The sequence below is a fragment of the Ptychodera flava genome, chromosome 19 (assembly GCF_041260155.1).
Source record: "Ptychodera flava strain L36383 chromosome 19, AS_Pfla_20210202, whole genome shotgun sequence".
Classification (NCBI taxonomy): Eukaryota; Metazoa; Hemichordata; class Enteropneusta; family Ptychoderidae; genus Ptychodera; species Ptychodera flava.
The window spans coordinates 36,460,731-36,482,098 of record NC_091946.1 but is presented as its reverse complement, the minus strand read 5'-3'; the positions used below and the strand labels follow the sequence as shown (position 1 = coordinate 36,482,098).

The 21,368-nt window shown below is 38.3% G+C and overlaps 1 protein-coding gene and 1 long non-coding RNA gene across 7 annotated transcripts in view; one reads left to right on the top strand and one right to left on the bottom strand.

The window, feature by feature from the left end:
• The window catches only part of LOC139119432 (lysine-specific demethylase 6A-like), a 112,421-nt gene that overhangs the window by 29,668 nt on the left and 61,385 nt on the right, over positions 1-21,368 (bottom strand). For 2 of the 6 annotated variants that reach the window (XM_070683246.1, XM_070683248.1), the window contains exon 1: positions 2,025-2,174. The exons of 2 other annotated variants lie outside the window; for them this stretch is intronic. The gene's annotated coding sequence lies outside the window, so the exon portion shown is untranslated. Of the gene's footprint in view, positions 1-2,024; positions 2,175-6,238; positions 6,501-21,368 lie in introns of those variants that run through there. 2 more of the 6 variants (XM_070683247.1, XM_070683245.1) reach the window with 2 other exon arrangements.
• On the top strand, positions 13,799-18,541 carry LOC139119421 (uncharacterized). Its single transcript, XR_011548926.1, has 4 exons — positions 13,799-13,957; positions 14,205-14,280; positions 16,018-16,185; positions 16,538-18,541. It is a non-coding gene; the product is annotated as an uncharacterized lncRNA (long non-coding RNA).

Here is a 21,368-nt window from a genome sequence, read left to right as displayed (position 1 = left end):
CCAATCTACTGACACCCTTGCACACACTGTCTACACACTGAAAGCTATGGTGTTTGATCTAAGGAGCTGAGTGTGTTTTAGGAGATAAGAGGATTACAGAGGTGTTGCTGTCTTTGTTTTCTGTTGAAATGTAAGTTTAAATCAAATTAAAACACAACATTAGTGTACAGATATATCTGACAGAGATCTGGTCTCTCACCAATACTGAAAGGGTACCAAGTCACAGTCCGCAACTGCAAGTGTGACCAAGAACATTCATAACTGACTCTTCAAGATTTGTCTTTTGCCCTCCCTCAACCAGATCAGAATTTTTTCAAAGCCAAATCTGAAATTATTAGTATTTAGTAGCCTGTATTTGGTGCCACACTGCAGTTTTTGTTCACCAAGATAATTTTTTGAGACCCATGAGGGTATTTGAAAACTTTTAAAAATCCTAATTTGTCTCGTCTTAAAAGTCAATTCAGAACTCAAATAAATCCTATATACAAACATATGACTGAAATAATTATAATTTATAAGTAATAAATGAAATAGAAATTAATTATTTCAGATGAAATTTATCACAAAGATGTACATCAATTTGAGTTAAATACTTTTTGGCTGAAAGCTTAAACAACAAAAATTTCTTTGAGTTTAATTGTGACCTGAGTGATGTCATCAAGGTCAAATTTAGTCAAAATTTCAAATACAGGGGAATTCCGATGGCGAGAGCATAATTATTAAACTCAAAAATTCAGTGATCATACCACTAAATCTTGTGAGTTGTCAATAGCACCTTCAAAAAATTCAAAATTTGCAAAAAAATGATCAAGTGGTATGTATTTCCCATATAGCAAAGCAATTTTTGTACATGTCAGGGAAAAAAAATTCAAAATCAAGATCATCACAATGCTGTTTGAAGCTTATGTCAGAAAATTCAGATAACTGTTACCAAGTTTTCCTCTATTATAATACTGTAAAAAGTGAAAGAAATGGAAGGCTACCCCCTCCAACGACTTACAAGTACTAACCATGAGGGTTTGTTGTTGGAGGTCCTGACAGGGGCAGGTAACACATCAATCCTCTGGTCAGATATGTCAGATTATTTCTGACCCAAGGTTATTAGGAGTTTGTTGACATTATGCAGTATCTTGTAGACTGTCTTGGAATTATGCAACACAGAACAAAAGGAAGGTTCTCTTTCTTTGGTGTAATGTGAGTTTTCTCCTCAAGCCTGTAGTTTGTTTGTTTTGGTCTTGGTGTTCTGTTGACTTGGTTCAATTCTTGTAGTTACAAATTTATAACGCAGGAAAATACTGTTGTGACAGTCACCTACGCTTCCTTTGGACCCGGATATCCAGAAACCCAAAAACGCCCGTTTTCAGGGAACTTCGTAATTTCACACACGGAAAAAAAATCTTACGTTTAGAAAACGAAGCAAGGAAAAGAAGGACATAGCAGCAATTTCATAACAGCTGAGTAGCTACAGGTTGTCAGATGAATGACTTACAATTTGGACTGAAAAAGAAATCGGGCGGCAGACATGCACGTGTCATGAAGAGAATTATCAAGCTTTTGTCTGAAGCTTGCTGCTCAAATGTAATTAGCCAGTTGAAAGTAGACAATGAGTCCAGAACAAAAGAAAGTTGGGGCCAATTTATGCAGAAGAATGGATGTTATAGAACCATTCTGTTTGCCAAGTGCTTGGCTGACACAAAAACCTACTCGGATGGACGGACGGTCAGAAATTGTAAACTTCTTATCTAGATGACCTGGAGATGGAGGCGAAGATCACCGTATGGTGAGTGGAGCTGGGTGGATGTTTAAAGAACTGAAACACTGACTCAGGGGGACACTTCCTGGAATGACAACGGCACAAGGAGCACGTGCCAAAACACAAAGAAGACTTGACCTTTTCAGCTCACTGCAACTTTCTGACATTCACTGTCCACCTTGTTTCATGAGAAAAATCAATACTCAGGGGCTTGGAAAAAGTGGACAATTGTCACAACATTCCTGTACAACTTATGCGAGTCACAACTTACCTTTGCTGAATGGCTTCAACAGTTGATCTGTTCTACGAGGTTTGATCACAAGGAGGATTTTGCAGCAAGCATTCTAACCCACTGTTTGCAGTACTGTAAATCCACCACACACATACAAACACTGTCGTCCACTCACACAACTAGCTTCTGGCCCCAACTGAGCATGCTCAGTGCGAGTGGGTGGCATGTAAATTTACTCATCATTGAGTACACAGGCCTTCTCCTCCTACTACTACACTAGCAAGGGCAAACCACTTACAAGACTATCAATGAACGTCCTACACCCACTCACAAGATGGTTTGATCAGTCCAGACATTCAGCTGCACACACACTCCCGTCAATTCTGAAAAAATCCCACATATCCGACATGCACTCTGGACATTGTATACTGTCGCAGTAAATCTTTCTGATTCATACAAAAAATTACAAGACATCCAAGCAAAACGTGCATGTTGATCTCTACAAACACAAACCCTTCCTATTCTCCACTGAAAATTCTAAAACGTCCACTGTTATTCAGATAAAATACAAACAACATCACAACAACAAAGAAATCCATCCCCCACCTTATTCTGAGCTGTAGGACAGGTGTGCAGAGTCCTTGGAAATTTCCCAAACGCCAACAGAATTCAAAGAAATAAACAAAATTTACAGGACGTAAATTGAGAGATGTGCTTTCAACGGCGTAACTCTCACTCAGTCTGCGATACGGCAGAAATTTAAAAGTGGCGCCAGTCTTGACATCGCATCTTCTCTTGAGAGAGAAAACGTGGGCGGCCATTGTTTTCTGTGAAGTTTGCAAGACGTGTGGGAGGACCAACAGAAGACCATCTTCAAGCAAACACAAACTACACATAAGTAACATTACTGATATCGTAACCTTGGAGATAGAAACAAAAATTTTCATTGTGTTTTATTTCACCCTGTAGGATAATTAAACTGGTAACTCACTACTCTTTTCTTTTCACGTTGTACTGAAATTTCACCTTGTATATCCAACACTGTTGTCTTGGGTGAAACGGCATAGTAAAATATGAGTGTCTGTGTTTATGCGTAGTGATAGAAATTACAGACACGTGGCTTTGAAATGAACTGTATGAGAGATCTACGTCTCATTGCCTTTCTATTAACTGAATTGCTTCATCCTGTGAACACATCGTTTTACAACTGCTGAAAAGACTCCCGCTCAGAATTCTCAAAGGAATGCAAAATAGATTTCTTGATGAAAACATCGAAGTTTGACAGCCGGCAGTTTGGTATTGTTACTAATTTTTGTCATGTCTTGTAAGGCAACAATCCCAAGGCCTGCGTGTTGTTCTTAGCTAAGATAATTGACAACATGGCTTTGAATGAAGACTGAAAGACATTCTGTTACACTGCTCAATAAGCTTTGAATACCAGTTATTTCAGACAGCCTTTCAGATCAGCTGGACTACTTAATTTCATTGTCTACTTTGACCTTGGGCATGTCACCTTGAGATGTGTAAAATTCCCTTGTTCAAATTCATGCAAATGACGGGGTCTTGCTGAGCAGGTGACAAAAATGGAAAGTGTGAGAGGCGGAATGGAATGAAAACACGCTGAACAAATCATGCCAGTGAGATACAAGGTCAACGACACAATTTTCATTCCTCTGACCTCGCTGTATCAGCAGCCATACTCCCAGCATGCCTTGCATTTCTTGAGGGGTTTCAATGTCTGAGATCTAGCGACATGCTAAACCTTACTAGAATGTCTCTCACAACAAATGTCTACTATATTAGATATTGTCTTGAGCAACAATTTTTTTTCATTCACCAAAGGCGCAATGAAGACTTCCTTTCAAACACTTACAAATGTAAAATGGTGAAATTTTAAAATTTTAGGAAATATGTAAATCAGTGAAGACACATCAATGCATCATGCAAAATTTTACCTGGTTTTCATTTTTGTAAAGATCATCAGCAGACACAGCATTTTAGCTTTTTGAAAATTTCAGCATTTCTTTGAAAAACGACATTTCAGTGTTGCAGTCATGTCATTAAATTAAAAAACTGGATTATACAGCAGAATTGTGTGACTGTGACTCTGAGAATTCAGTATACAGTGAGCAAACACATTGGAAATTTTCATCAAGTCTAGGTCTTACATAATACAGCTTTCTATAAAAATAATTGTATTGAGTGAGGGTCTGCATTCTCATATCGAACTCTCTCCTAGATTATACCCACATTATGAAAAATAGGGATATTTTAATGAAAATGACATCTCTCAAAAAGGTGGATCATTCCATTCACACTGCAGGGTGTTCAATATGAAATGAAAGCTCTCAGGTGTGGTTTGTATTTTGCCCTGACAATTTTTTTAAACATTTTCCATTATTTCTCAGCTACACTTATTAAATTCTTTAACCTTTCAAAATATTTAATTTAAAAAAGGGAAATAATAGCATTCTATTTTACTCTACACTTACATGTTATTTAAAATGCCTTTGTAAAACTGTACATACCATACACACTATTTAACAAAAGGAATTTTGAAAACTCTCCTTAGAAAATCCTGGCATGCAAATATTTTATTTTTCAGAACCTAAACTGACAAAATACCATCGAGACAGACACGGGACACAGCAGATCAGGACCGTGCAGAGAAATCCTACAGCAACCTTGACATATATTGGTGACAGATTGACATCTGACCTCACTATCTCATCCCATTTCTTACCAAGATATCTATCATTGTCCTTGATAATAGGAAAATGATAGGAAAATGACATTCCAAAAATTTATTTTTTTTTGAAGCTGTAATATATTCCAAATGCTTTTTATCATTTGCACGTTCAAGAAGCAAATTGTTAATTTACTGTAAAAAAAATAATTTTTCATTGACTGAGTGATCTTTGAACTGTAGACCACCATTCTTTTTCACCATTGCATATATTCATATCCTGACACCAGAAATAAAAACAAAATACTAAAAATTATAGGGCTAAATAATGCCCATGGCAAATTATTTCAATTGAAATACTGATTTTATTATTATAATTAAAAATTTACACTAATGTCCCTTTAAACCAGTTTGGCATAATAAACTTTGAAAACTTTTACCAGCTTATAAAATGAAACAAAATTGCAATAGAATTCTGAAAAGACACCTTTCTTTCAGTCTTTATTAGACACTGAGTGATTTTGTAATTTTGGGGAGGTGGCACGGGGAAAGCTACCAACCCCTACAAGAACAATGGGATGGACCGTATTTGCTCTATGAGCAGTTGTGTGGAAGGCAGCAACACAAAGGCTGGCAAAACAATGGCAGGTCAGCCATTGTGAGCTTGCAACCCTGCACGAAATTTTCACATTTTCCGATTGATTTGGTAATTAGAAGGCTGCACAGAATGACTGTACCACCTTACAACGTGTGCAATCAAAGTGCTTGACATTCCAGTTTGGCAGCAACTTGGTTTGCGAGTATGTGTTGGTGAAAAAAATGCAGGAAAAAAGTAGAGCTTTCTGGGCGTGTGTGTACGCACAGTGCACTGTAGATAAATTATAGACCTCAGATCCTTTGCTTGGCACCTCCCATACAAAACAGTTCAATTCAACTTGTATCTGGCATTCAAGCAAAGACTATCTGCACAGGGAAGTGTAATCAGCAGATGTTAGTTTCTCTTGACCTCATGAATCAGGCATTTCAAGCACATGGAAAAAAATGCGGTGCTATTTTCAACGAGAGTGTCGGCAGATAGCAACACATATGGACAGTGTTATGTGTAGGAGCTCTCCACTGCATGCTGACCTTTGGCTTTGAACTATTAAAGCAAACACTTCACATAAGCCCACTGTAGTATGACCTTGTACACAAGAGAGAGCCATGCCTACACAGCTACCATTTACTGCAGACATTCTTTTTTTTAACACACCAAATATCCCCTTGATAAGTAGGCAACCAAGGTCAGCTGGCTGGCAATCACAATAAGACTGCACTGGCCATGTACGCACCGCGACTGGTGTATTTTGCCTGTAACAGTTGAAAGAGAGACAAACAGACAGAAACAAGCCTGTCTAACCAAACCTGGCAACAAAATTACAGCAAATATCCCTGAATGGCAGTATACACCAGACTCTGCAATGCCAGGACTGTGTATGGACAAAGAACAAATGATCTGAATAAAAGACAGTTTTTTCCTGGTTCCAGAGAAAAAAAGAGATTGCACAGACTTAGTGAGTTGACTTACCTCCCTTGGACTCCTCACTGGCTTGTTGTCCTAATTAATTTGAATAAAAGAATTTTAATTAGGTAACCTATGGCCTGGGTTTTATGCACCGTGCTCCATATCAATGCAAAGGTCTGTAGCATGTGTCCATCTGGATGTCAATAACACCAACGTCCTAATTGTATCCTAGGGCCCACTTTGGAAAGCTGTCTGAGGTAGTATATTTTTTTTTAAAAGGACTACACTGACTCCACACACAGTGTGTGCAATTCCAAAGCCTTGTGCCGGTACAATACATAGATGGCACTCCATGCATGCATAATTTGTTTGAACTGCCCATTGTAAAAGAGGGGTTGATGAAGGGGAAAACCCGCGAGGGACCGGCTCTGATAAGTGGTTGAACCCGGAATGCCACCGGCTGAACTTTACTAGGAAGCTGAAGATGTCAGAACTGGGGCACCCAAATTGTTATACTTCACTGACTTACAGAAATGCAACAATAACAAGACAACCGACTCCTTACGCTACATGTAGCGTAGTCCAATTGCCACATTTCACAGAGTCGGATTGATTGACACAAGCATAGCTGGCTGCTGAAAGCTGGGCCCTGCCTACCGATGGGCCTTCACATGGAATCTGCTTCTATGAATGCCCTCTGTTTACTATTGGCTGCCATGACACATGCGTAAAACCAATCCCCTTTGCATGGCTTAGCCTTCACCTGGCGCTACCTGCCCCATTTTCTCATACGTCTCTGACATCCTCCTAGCTCTAACAATCAGTGACAAAGCCTAGCCGACTAATAATTCCATCTAATTCAAAATCTTATTTCATAACTGACCTTTCTTTAACCTTGTGGCACATTTTTCGCAGTATTTTTTCACGGGTTCAAACTGTCAAATCGGACACAGCACTGTTCTATAGAATAACCTTGGATTACTAATTCCATCACTGGTGGCCTTCTCTAGCTGACCCTCAAACAGAACACGCTGTATTTCATTTATTTTACATTTTATTCTGATTTCTAGTCTTTCCTTGATCAATATGGATAAAACACTGAGGAGATTTTACAAATGGCCTGTTCAAATTAAAAACTCAAAAAGTGTCTTTTAAGAGTATCGGACAAAACAATTTGACCACATGCCAATTTGGGTACCGCCTAAACAAAAATGCCGTACCCTTAGGTTTAAGGTCATTTCTGAGATGAATGTACATCCAGGAAATATTAGCGTAACAAACGAGGTACAACAATCTCTGCGCACACACACGGCACCCTATCAGCTGACTGTGTTCAACGTAGTCCTGTCCTCTGACCCTGCATGAGTCACCAGTGAAAGGCTAAAAATGGATGTCATTAATATTACCAACAGGAATTTGGTCATGATGATTCTGTGGTATGTTGCCATTTAAAGATTGGAAATGAACACACACTGAATCAAATCATGTATTTACTTTCATTTTCATAAATGTGATATTTCAAACAAAGGTCAACCATGACAAAAAACGTACGCATGTGCATGATGATGGAGGTTGAATAGTATTGATTCCATGTGATTAAAGAGTTTATACGACGACCAAGTCACAGCAACATCCTTGAAATTTCATCGACAAGGTCAAGTTCAATCATAATGAGATGTGACTGATGTTCCATGGCAAGCTTCATTTCTTGTATTCTGGAATTATTAATGCCACAAAAAAATTTAAAATGTCTGATGTGTATCGTAGACTTTAAAAATCAAAGTAAAATTCAACAAGATGAAAGATGCTGACGAGAATTACACTTGGTCATGGCACATGAGGATTGAAATCTAAAACATCGTGCTCTGTTTGGAATCAGCAATTTCTTTACATCTCTTTTCACAAACAACCACAGACTTTCCACTCCAATGCACATGACCCAAAACAACCATGTGACTTGGCAAAAACTGACTATTTGAAATACGTAAGAATTTGCCAGACTGTTTTAGACACACAGCATAGATATAGCCATGGCTATATTTAGCACATAGGATCTATATTACGTGACACTTCTCACCGCTCGCTGCTTCATGGTAATTTATGACCTGCCCTTGAATACCTGAACACATGCCCATAAATTTGTGGACATTTGCTGGTTTTTATGCAAATATGATTTGCATAAGAGGACATCCTTACAGAAAAGAGGTGGGCTGAAATATTACTGTTAAGAGGAAAGATTTCAAATTGTTGTTTGTTTTTCCCTCTCATTCTCTGCCCACAAAACGAGGTTACCCTATTGAGGACATCAACACTGGAGATTGCGTATCCTTTGCTTTTTCCAATCAACTCACTCCATATCGAGCTGACCCCTCTATTCTGTTCAACTCCCCCTTTCTAGGTAATAGAATGTGCCATCAAACTGAGCTATTGAGGTCATATTTGAATGACCTGTAAATAAACATTATGGGCTATGTTCCAATTATAGCTTTGACTAGACTTCCACCAGACAGTGGAAGACATTGTTACTTTAAGATGTAAATTGGACGCGCACAAGTTTCACGTTGGAAACTTGCCAGAACCGTTGATTTCTCCTCTCTTGATTTTGTGTTTTTCATCAGGGCGTTGATTGATTGCGGGGTAAAATATGCGCAATTCCACTGAAATGGGATCATATAAAAAGTCAAAAGGTCTCCTCTTCATGAATTTTAAATGACAGACATAAAGATAGGAAAAGGGTTGATGCGCATCTGCATATACAGCGGGTGGTAATTTTCAGAAAAATTTATGAATGAAACGTAACTTCATTCAAATGGCATGAATGGTCTTTTCCACATACGCACAAATTACCATGAATCTAGGCCTCACGGCATCACCTGCTGTAATTACGCACGTACTCATGTAAAATACCGCGGTGTTTTTTTCTCCAACATATCATCTCAAATGTGAAAGCATCTGCAATTGAAATCTAAGTGCAGTGGCATTGTACTATTCTGACCCAATTTTACTGGGTTACATGAAAACATTGTGCATCGAAAATGTCACACATACAACATGATACATGTACTCCACCCCCGCATTGTGTTGTTATGCATAACGAAGACTGACGCTTACACACTGCGTTGCTAACAGTGATCTTTTCATGTAACATACACATGATTCCTGACGTGGCTAGGGAACGATATCACTGAAAGTGATTATCATTTTTACCTAAGCAATCGAATCAACACTTCAGCGGTAAAATTGCATTTAAGAACGGCAAAATTAAATCAGAAATCATTGTTTCTTTTTCGCGTAAATCTCTAGATTTTGATATTCACTATTCACATGGCTGACAATGTTGACAAAAAACATATTATAGAATTGAAGTTGGTGACAATTTTGAAAACTAAAAATGCAGAAATTACTCGAGCAGTACTCATCATAAGGGAGGCAGGTGCGCACACATGAGGACATATCATAAGGGATGTAGTTATGTACACATGAGGACATATCATGAGGGATGTAGTAATGTACACATGAGGACATATCATGAGGGGATGTAGTAATGTACACATGAGGACATATCATGAGGGGATGTAGTAATGTACACATGAGGACATATCATGAGGGGATGTAGTAATGTACACATGAGGACATATCATGAGGGGATGTAGTAATGTACACATAAGGACATATCATGAGGGGATGTAGTAATGTACACATGAGGACATATCATGAGGGGATGTAGTTATGTACACATGAGGACATATCATGAGGGGATGTAGTTATGTACACATGAGGACACATCATTAGGGAGGCAGGTACGCACACACGAGGACATACCATAAGGGATGTAGTATTGGTACACATGAAGACCGTGGACATACACATTTTTCATTCTATAAATCCACATCTCACGGAGTCTTTGGATTTTTTCATTCCAGAAAAGTACATTATCTTCCTAAGTCTTCAAGCTCTACACTACAGCTAATGTAAGGCATATGGCCGAACATGTCTGTATGTCTTTCTGTCAACTCACTTGGCTGTCACCTTAGGCGTGATACTTCTACATGTAAAACCAGTGTTTCTTTGTCTTATTGGTATATGTTTATTACACACCATAGACCCTCAAGTTTTTCTTGAGGGTCTATGGACACACCGTCTCAGTGTTAATTTCCGATTTAGCTTTTGTTTCTCTTAGTAAACTCACTCACTTCTGTGGTCTGCAGTGCTGGTGATTATAAATGCACAATTTTTATTTTTGTTTGTTTGTCTTTTTTTCAAAAATTACCCTACAGTCAGTACAAAGAAACACATAGAGGATTGGTGACAAACAAACGGCCTGAATTCTATGACCTGTACACAGCCAGTTATCAGAATTTACCGAAAGTTCCATTCTGATGGTGCTGATCAACTAATCACCTCACTATCTGTCTCTTCACAGGGTCTAATATTCTACAAAGTAATAGTTTTGTTGACAATCTGTCAAAAAGAATAACATAACGGAGCAGATTTTATTTCTTTGCTTTAAAATAAAATCTGACATAATTCCTACTGAAATGGTCTGAATCTCAACACTGATATAGTTGCCATAGCATTTTGACAAACATGATTTTTTTTACCATTTCATGAGACAGAGAATGGTCTCTGGTATAACCTCATATAAGACCAAATGGAAAGAACAATCAACTGCTTGTTTTTCATTTCACTGTGGTGTTCTTGAACCAAAAGAAATTATGTGATCTTTATTGTTCATGAACCTAAATCTGGATGAAATATATGGCTGGATTCAAAAACATCAGGTACCAGTATCATGCAGATTCTCATACTCTGTAATCGGTTTTCACTTGGGGTTGCTGGTTTAAAAAATTGATATGTATTTTCACACAGTTTTTTCATTCTAATGTCTAAGGCAAGGTATATCACTGCTCACCACTGAAGGAAACCTAATAATGTTGAGCTACAACCATCAAAGCATACAATTTAGAAGATGTCTTGATTTCACATGTTAGCCATTACACCACTTTCCGTCCTGCATGAACTTTGTGAGATCTGGCGTGGTGGAGGTGTTTGCAAGAAATATCTTACAATATTACTGATGGGTTATCATCAGAAGAGTTATCAACTGCACCTTAGTCAATGTTTTCATCTGTACAAGATCGGCACCAAACAGTTATTCAGAGCAAGTCCATTTTCAAACGGTCATGTACCAACAAACTGGTCCTTGGAACAAGTATATCTTGCAAGATCTTGCAACAAGCAGAAAATCATCAGTGATAATATCCAATAATGCTTTCTTTCATCTACCAGGTATTGGTTGATTTTTTACAACAGGCGTAGTAAAACACTTATGAAGAAAGTGGGCAAATATTGAAAACGTGATCAAGTTTCACTATTGACATGTCTTTAACCCTTTTCCTGCCAAGTCCATATTTCACTGCTAGGTCAAGATGGTTAAAATTAATGAAACACAACGTATTCCATATGATGTATTTAACATAATACTGTACATTTGAAGGCTGTTGAAAACATAATACTGTAAAGTTGATTTTTTTGGACAAAGATGCTATAACATACCAAGCCAAGTGGGTGAAAATACGTCATGTTTTGGCTCAATACCGCTTTTTACTGACTTGGCTGATGGGGAAGTGATACAGTTATTACTGTCTGGCAGGAAAAGGGTTAAAAGTAACTTGTTGAGTACATGTTTAGGATTTCTTGCCACAAATAGGAGGAAGATGACATTACCGGTAATGTCACCAAAAGGGAAAGAATGCACTGACATCTCACTGTCTCCTTCCAATTTTCATGTTACATTATCGAAGTACAAAGTGTTTTCTGCTAGTCAGGAAAATTGGTAGAAAATTCATGCACACAGCGGGGAAAGCATTAGGAACCAACCCTGGAGGCTGAACATGAATGCTCTTACATCTGTTGTCATCACCTTTTCCACCAACCTGTCTGAAACTGCAAGAAAAATTTCGGCACATTTGAATATAAAATTCTACATATCCAAGAAATTTCATGAAAATTGAAACGCTGCAGATATACTCTGGCCATTTGCATGATGTCATTTTCATTGATCTTTTCAGTAAAAGATAAATCTTACATGCATCATCTGGTTGGGATCATGATATCCAACAATGTCATGTTATATTACCAGTAATACTGTTTTCAAAAGTAGCCATTGATGCCAACATTCTACAATGATTTACCCCAGGAAATTGCACGCAGAGTCCATGAGACATACAGTCCTTGAGACTAAAAATCATTCACGGTGGTCAGAACTGATGAAATTCTTCATTATTTCCGCTGTGTTCTGATAGCTTTATATAAAATACTGTTAGATAAGTTGTGTGGGAGAGACTGCTGATAGCATTTACCATGTAATAGCCCAGGGCCAGCGTGACCTTGGTCAAGCCATTTTGAAAATGAAAGCTTTTCATATCCCAGCTTGATTCTTTTCATTTGTGTCTGAGCTACTGTACAAAGACATCGCAATAACACTGACAGATGCCCTGATGTCATTTCCCATACAGGTGAGAGGGCAAATCAAATATTTTTTGACGTATAAGTGACGGATAGATGATGGTTTTCTGAGAAAGAGCAAACCTGTAAACAATGTCTGACCCAAAAGATCAGAAATCATGAGGCTTTCATGACCTCTGAACCCAAAACAAACATAAACAATAAAGCTGTGTACCACATGACAGGTGAAAACAAATGAACTATTGTATGTCAGCTTTTCATCTGAATCCATGCTGACACGGAAACAAACTCCATAATTTCCAAACATCCCTGGTCAGACTGAGAGACAAACAAAAACACACCATGTTTCCTTTTCCACACTTGTACGTCCATGTTCCACCTGACATGTGGCTTGAACTGTTTCCTTGTTCCTAAGAGTCGATGTATTCTAGTTGCAACTAGAAATGATGTGATTTTCTCAGTGTCAACCTTTATGAACGGTACTATCTTTGCAATTAACCCAATCATTTTTTTACTCATGGCTTTGCCCTTTCACTACCCCATTGTTTTCTTTGGGAAAAATTGACTCCTGTAGAAGCAATAGGGGTGAGGGATATAAGCTCAAATCTTCTACCACTTGGTCGGACCTCTATACACAAGACAAAAGGGGAGATCTGTTTACAAGTCCAATATTGTCATAAATTTTGTAAGACTATCACTTTACATGCAAAATTAACACAACATTCAGCTACAACTGTGCATAGTAGTCACTGGGGTGCAGTTTAAAACTAAAAACAGAAAACAATTACTCTAGCATGATAATAAACAATGACGCTGAACAAAGAGATGACGAGCTGACAATTGAATACAATATTGGCCATGTCTGCTTTATTTCATGGATGCTGAAATTCACAGCCATTATGTAACTGTCTGTCTTTATAAAGTGTCTCGTTAACAGATTGTTAACAGATTGTTCCAGGTAGCTGACAGGCTGCTGATCACCAACAACAATTGTAACGATACCACTTTCACTATGTTTGTATTGACTGTGACTATATCACAGACCAAACAAAAGCTTTAGGGCAACACCTCTATTCAAAAAGCCCCATGGTAGTCTGTTCATACATATTTACATTACATGTCATGCTATGCCTGGAATATTTACACAAGTTTCAACAAACTAAGTAAATAATTCAGTTATTTGAACGTACATCATACAGGACTGTAGTACAATCATCATCATTTTGTCACATTGATGCGTCAATGATGACATAAACTTTGATACACTTCAGACAACAAATGGAAGATGCTCTTCCCTTTATTCCTCTGAAAAAGGTAATTCACTCTCTTTCAAAATGTAACTTAACAATTGTACACATTACCAGAGTTTTTAATGACAATAATTCAGAATTTTTAACAGGACATCACTATTTGGTGCTTTTCACACATGAATTTTACTGATATTAACTACTTTTGGAAGACAGTGACGATAAGTATAATACTCTGACAGTAAAAGAAATGTCTGCCACATGAACTCACCATACCTGTAAAACATTTCACCTATAGTTGCTGTCTTTTACAGAACACTGCGATAGTTGTACTGCAGACACCAAGAATACAGTCTATGACATTCACAGGTTAGCCAGAACCTGCATTTAGTATGTGACTGTAATTTCTAACATCAAAACTCAGCACAAAACATTTTAACCTCCTTGTTTTCGTACTAAGATTTCTTTCCATTCTTTATGACCATACAGTTTGGCTTAACTGATGGCACAATGGTCCAAATATGATTCTGGTCAGTTGTGTCTCTTCCAACACACCTACTGCAGCACTTCTGGTGCACACCCAATAAAACTGTTGGCAAATTCCTCAAATCTCCATATAGACTTTTTATCAAAAATCATCAAATGGTAATTTCATAGAAAAAACATTACTCACTCATAGCAATGGCTATATTCATGTCACTATGAAAATGAAACATAATTCTCTCTTGGCGTAGAGGTCACTCTATATTATGATAAGATATTATCACATCAACTCATGAAATCAAAACTTGTGTGCGATGTTCACTGCAGTTTAGATACAAAAACGAAGGCGCAACTGACAACAATAACCTGAAAATGGCACATTTTCACACCCATGTCACTCATTCTATGAAAAACTCACAGATTAACCAGAATGACCAGCCTCACTCATACACTTTCCATCAAGGGTCTTGCCCACGTACTACAATGAATGCCTGAACTCAATTCCCTCTCTGCAGCTGCAACATCCATAAAGCATTACATTTATCTGTTCAGCAAAGCAACTGATTTTTTTTCCATGGATTCACTTGAAAATGTCTTCATGTCAAAGCTCCCTTTCTCAAATCCAGCCCTTTTTGAAAGTTTGTAAAAATACCCTGAACTCATAAAGCTATTTTATTTCCTATGATTCTGATTTTGCTCTGAGAACTCAACAATATGACACATGCACAGAATGGTTGTCACTGATTTATTGCAGAGATATTCAAGATCTCAATTCCTTTCCATCACAGCAACACTTTCTCAGTTGTAACACTTTCTGATTTGCACTGTATTCAACAGTCAATGAAAGCTACCTTTTATCAGATGACATCATCAGTGACAAGTTCTCCCCAGTGAGTTTCAGATGCACTATCTCATCTTTGGTGACCTTCAATGATGAAACATCACCATGCCTTTCCTCTTCCTGCCTCACTGACCAAAATTCAGTTGACTGCACATCCAAAATGTGCTTTTATCTACATGCAATTCCAGATTTAATACGCTGCATGGATTTATAGACGGACATTGCTTCTTGAATTACTATCTACAGAACAAAAGCCATCCACGATGAAATAAATTTCCGATTTTTGCTTCATCACATTGTATTCACCTTCCCATAGAATTCATCAGTAATCTTGATTTATTTTCAACTGGCAGTGTATATACACCACCGGTGTTTGTAAATTTTGATGGGTAACATTTCTTGTTCAAATGACATGCTGTACTGCTGAGGAGAACGGATATTTTTGTGTGAGGCTTAATCAACTCTGCATTCTCATCCACATTATTTACATTAATTTATGAAACTTCACCAAAATTTTTCTATGAAATTCAGAACTTGAATATCATTGGTTAGTTGCTCATAGCACTGGATAGAAGAAAGGCAAAACGACAAACAAAGCTGTTTGTCTACCTGATCAAAAAAATAATTTGTCTGTAAATACACAAAGAAATCCGGTCATCAGATGAAGAAAGTTTTCGGACTTGATGACAGGATGCCAGAAATTGGAATTGCCTTTAGCACAATGGACTCAAGTTTTTACATGTAACATCTTTCACTAAACTCTGATGCCAGTTTTAATCATCTCACCCCATTTCCCTCTCTAGAGATCCAACTTTACCATAGAAAACAATGGCATTGGTTCAAAACATTGAAATCCCAGATTAACTGTTGAAATACTAGTTATCACAAGAAGTCTATGTCTGGCTTGCTTGTTATCAGAGAAGGAAACGGAAAACACCTATTTGAGAAGAGTGCAAGTAGGCGTTTCTCAGGTGAGAAATTTTAACACCTAGTTGTCATGTCCTGTATGGCCAAAGGATAGCTGTGCCCTGGGGCTGGGCTACTACGAGACAGTTTGAAAGTCTCATCTCAGCCAGTATAGACTGGAGTTCATATTGTAGGGGAGTACTGTGTAGCCTTCACTTGCCAGCATGCCTAACATCTGCTGAATGTAATTTACGGACAAGAAGATACATCTTGACAAAGCTTTAAAACTAACAGACTACCTGCAAGTGAACTTGAAGGGAAATGTCCATGTAATGGAGCCTCCTTATGCTTATCAGAATCTGACAAACTGACAGATATGACATGCTGCTTTTGGAAATTACTCCTTCTGATCCGTAGGTGCCCTGTCAAGAGTATATTCAGATCAAATCTCACCGATCCACTTGAAAATCTCTCTCAAAGTCTCCTTTGTCATCGTTTCATCTTTCAACTACTGACATTCAACGGAGCACGCATGCAGCTCATGCACGTTGGAATCAAGCTGCTGCAACATTTCAACCGCGTCCAGATGACACAGTACCATGATTCATCAGAACAGCGGTTGCAAAAAATGATGTGGGATGATGCATCTGCCAAAAACACTGGAATTACGGAGAGGACGAAAAGACTGGGAAGGAAATAATTGACTCCAACAGATATGCTTTCTGCAAAGTCTCACCAACTTTAATGTGGGACATCGGTGGAACATGCCATGCGTGGATGTGAAACAGTGTAGTAATTATTGAAAACCCTACAAATGAATAGTTTATGTCATTTACTGGGTCCATACACTCAAAGTCATTGAAAATTCCAGGACGTTTAAAGACTTTTCACCAATTTTCACCAATTTTTCACCAATTTTGAGGCCTGTACAAAACATTTTCTAGACATCATTTTGCAATATATCATAAGCCATTTTACATACAATTTATATGATATCACAACTGATCACTTTGTCATTTTGAAAATATCGAAGGCAGCTTATCAATTTTCAAGGATATTTAGGGACTAAATTTCATTTTCTGGTACTTTTCCAAGACTTTCCAGGAGGTTTTAAAATTCAAAGGACTTTCCACGATATATCAGGAGCATACAGGTCCTGCACACAAAATGGCTGAGACTTTACATGGTACATATTGACAAGTACCACACACCAACAAATACACGTGTTCCAGTACACATATACCTTTCCCAATGCTAGGTACATGTACATGGCCGCTTTGTATTTGGATTTCCTCTATGTGGGAGCTCTTTCACAAATACAAAGGGCCATAACCCTTGCAGAGCAATAAAACTAGCACAGAATATGCAGATTGCAAATCCACTCACTACAAATCTTGCATGATCCTTCAAAACGCACTGATAAAAATTACACAATTTTTTTCTGATTTTGTGCCTCTGTCCAGCCAGTGTTTACATTGGATGGAGTGATACGAGCCAAAAGTACTAGACCATGCAGACATGAGGCAGAGGAAAAACAAAAACAGCCACCAGCTGCTCTTTGATGGCCTTCATGATCTCTGGTAACTAGGGGATATGACACGTAATACAACTCATTTGTACCAAGCTAGGGAGCATGAGCTCAGAGAGTCCCCTAAGATACCTATTATATATGACATAGAGTAGGTTTATTCAAAATGGCTGGATGTACTCTGAGCTTGTGGAAAACTCAGTGTACACCATGATAAATAGAGTGCTCAGACATAATGTTGTTGAATTTTTGAAAGGAACAGTAACTTTTGAATCACAAACCTTCAGAGAGAGACAGTTCTGGCTGGATAACAATGACTGTCCCTGTACAATTCAACACCACAGAACACCTTTTTGTCAAGATTAATTGCCATCATCCCTAAACCTCAGTCAGCTTACCGATGAAAGAACATACAAGTTAATATTATACACAGTTCGTGAGTTGATAAGGCAGCGTTATAAGGCAATGTCCACATTTCAATTTGAAAATATTTAAATGGTGGCTTTGGTTCACCCACAACAGAAAATGATGAAAAAACACTAATAGACATCTCTAATACACATTTTGTATTTGAGGGCCGATGATCTGGATGTTGGTATGTCATATGATGAGGGATGAATGAATCGATGGAAATGAACTTGGAAAATGTCCCTGATCTCATCATGAAACAGTTTACTCCATAATTTACCCTCTTTGTTCAAATGATTCAGTTTTAACATCTGGACGGAAATTTTCGACAAGGACCACAGAATTTTAAGTACAACTCCCCCGTTGTGATGGTCTTGTGTTACAACCTCACTTCCCTCTGGCATTGACCTCTCGTTGGTACAAAGACTCCCTGCCTAACAATCAGGAAACTGTGGTTAAATTCTTTTCTTGAAGAAAAAAGTAAAAGAATCAGCAAAGTGGGGAAGGTGGGGTTAAGATGAATGCTCTGATTGGTGAAAGGTATATATCAGAAAATACCAGGTATTCAAAGTAGGTAATACAATGGAAGCTCTAATCAGTAGAACAAGAGTTGGTGGGGGAAAGGGGGGGAGGATAAATTCAAACCTTGGTGTCTGGTTATACATGTGGTTTTCAGGGTTTTACATGACGCGCATTTCTGCGTCCTTTACGCATAAAACCGGACCCAGGACCCCTCAAAAACTAAACTACGCGTCCCTTCGGACGCAGAAATATCTGTTGCTGGTGTATATCTCGCGAAGCCGCTGAACACGTAAAACACATCCCAGTAAACCTTACCGACCCCATACTTTAATAGAATGCTCCGTAGTGCATTGGCCTCCACTGTTTGATGACCAATGGTACCCGCGGAAACAAATTTTCAAAATGTAAACTGATTCTTAATTGGTCGATTTCTTGTTTGCGGCGATCAATACATGTTTATATGCATCATGGCGGGTCGTGTCAAATACCCAAAACAAGCCGATCTGCGAAAGTTTTTCGACAGCCGCAGCAACCAGCACGATGTAGGTTTGGTCGAGGCCGAAACAGCAGCTACGCCATGCGATACTGATACATCAGATCCCCCGGCCAAGTCAGCAAAATTACGAACATTCAACAGAAGTTGGCTCAATAGATTTAAATGGCTTCGATATTCTGAAGAGCGAAACGTCATGGAATGTATGTTTGAAATCGAATGTTACATGCCCGTTCACGGAAGGTTGTTCTAATTTTCAACATTCAACTCTCACACGTCATCAGGACTCGAAAAGTCATCTCACAAGTGTTAAAATCCTAAGCTTGAGGTCACAATTTACTACCGCTCGCAAATCTGCAGAGGACCGGCAGGTGCAGGGTAAACGAACTCGAGGCGTACGCTGCACAATTACGTACTGTTTATCTGATCGCTAAACGTGACCTTCCATGCGATGTATTCACTGACATCATGCATCTACAGAATCTGAACGGCTTAGACATTGAATATTACAAACTTCCGCAGATAGTTATGGAGTTTGAAGAGTGTATTCAACGTGTGATCGAGAAGTCCCTGATTGATAGCATACATGCAAGTGATTTCATCGGTATAATGTTGGATGAGACTTGTGACAATACATAACCGTTCATAAGAAACTTGCCATATGTTCGATATATTCAGAATGGCGAGGCGAATGTTTCTTTCCTCGGTAACCAGCAAATTGCCACTGCTGCAGGGATCGAAAACGCCTTGATTGAATTTTTGACTAGGAAAGAAATCTGTGACGCGGCCGTAGACAAAATATATGGACTGGGAACAGACGGGGCGGCCGTAATGACCGGTCGTTTGAACGGGTTGGGTGCAAAATTAAAAGCCAGAAATCCCAACCTTGTTCAAGTGCATTGTGTTGCACATCGATTGAATCTTGCTGCTTCTCAAGCAGGCAGAGATATTGAATATTGCAAAGAATATCATAATATAATCCATTCATTGTATAAATACTTTAATGACTCTAGTGTGAGATATGACAAACTTAGAGAAATTCAAACTCTGTTGAATGGAAGGCGAAACAAATTACTGAGCCTACATCTGTTCGCTGGTTGTCGGTTGAATCAGCTGTCAAGATGATTTTCATCAGTTTTGAGCCAATTGCCTTGGCACTTGCAAGTGACAAAAAGGGGGAAAGGCTGATGGGCTGTTGAAATTTGTCTCCAATCATTGTTTCTGCTATTCACTGCCTTATTGATTGATGTCCTTACTGTGATTGGAATTTTGAGCCTTACATTTCAGAAAGATTCTGTCAACCTATCCCATATCAAAAAAAGTGTTCAGTCTATTAGGGACACATTGAATACAATGACTAATGATTCACACACTGTCAGAGAAGTCTTTAATGATTTGGGTGATGTTCCTGGCAATGGTCAGAAAAACACATACAAAAACATTAAAATCACTTACAATCAGCCACTCAGACAGAGCTTCTGTAGTGTACGAGAAAATTATATCAACAAACTACTGCAGAATTTAGATTGCAGATTTCCAGATGATGAGATGCATATTCTGGAATGTTTTGATGTAATTCTAAACCCACACAGATATCCTGAAAATTTGGCCAACCTACCTGACTATGGGTCAACCAGCTTGATCAACTGTTGAATCATCATAACAATACACCAGGTATTGATGCTGATAGAGCTAGGGCACACTTTCTTGTTTACAAACACTTCACAAGATCTCATAGGGACGCACTGAATTTTGATATGTATATCAAGCTGTTGCTAACTGATTTTACAGAGGAGTATCCTGATCTTGCCATTCTTGCTAAAATTGCTCTTTTCATACCAGTGTCTCTGCCCCATGTGAGAGGGGCTTTTCAGTACAAAATGCCATCAAACAGAGGGCACGAAATAGACTCAATCCTCAAAGGCTTAATAGACTAATGTTCATCAAACTGGTTGGCCCCATCACAGATGATTTTGACTTCATAAACAATGCTAGGTTATTTGCTGAAGGAGCTGCTGGCAGAGTGTGAACTCAACCTACTGGACTTGCTGGGTGAATGCCATTTCAGAGTATGAAATTACTTACCTTCTTGTCAATTTGACAAATTTGAATACTTGTTCAAATTTCACAACTTTGTGAACTTGTCATTAAAGTTATGAGATCATTTCAATTATGAATAGTGTTCTTTGAATTGATCAATGAGGGCCCTCAGTATGAACTAGAATTTTCATGTAAGAATAATTTTAAGAAATGTGCAACCATTTGCCGTGTGTTATAACACTAATTGAACACAGTGA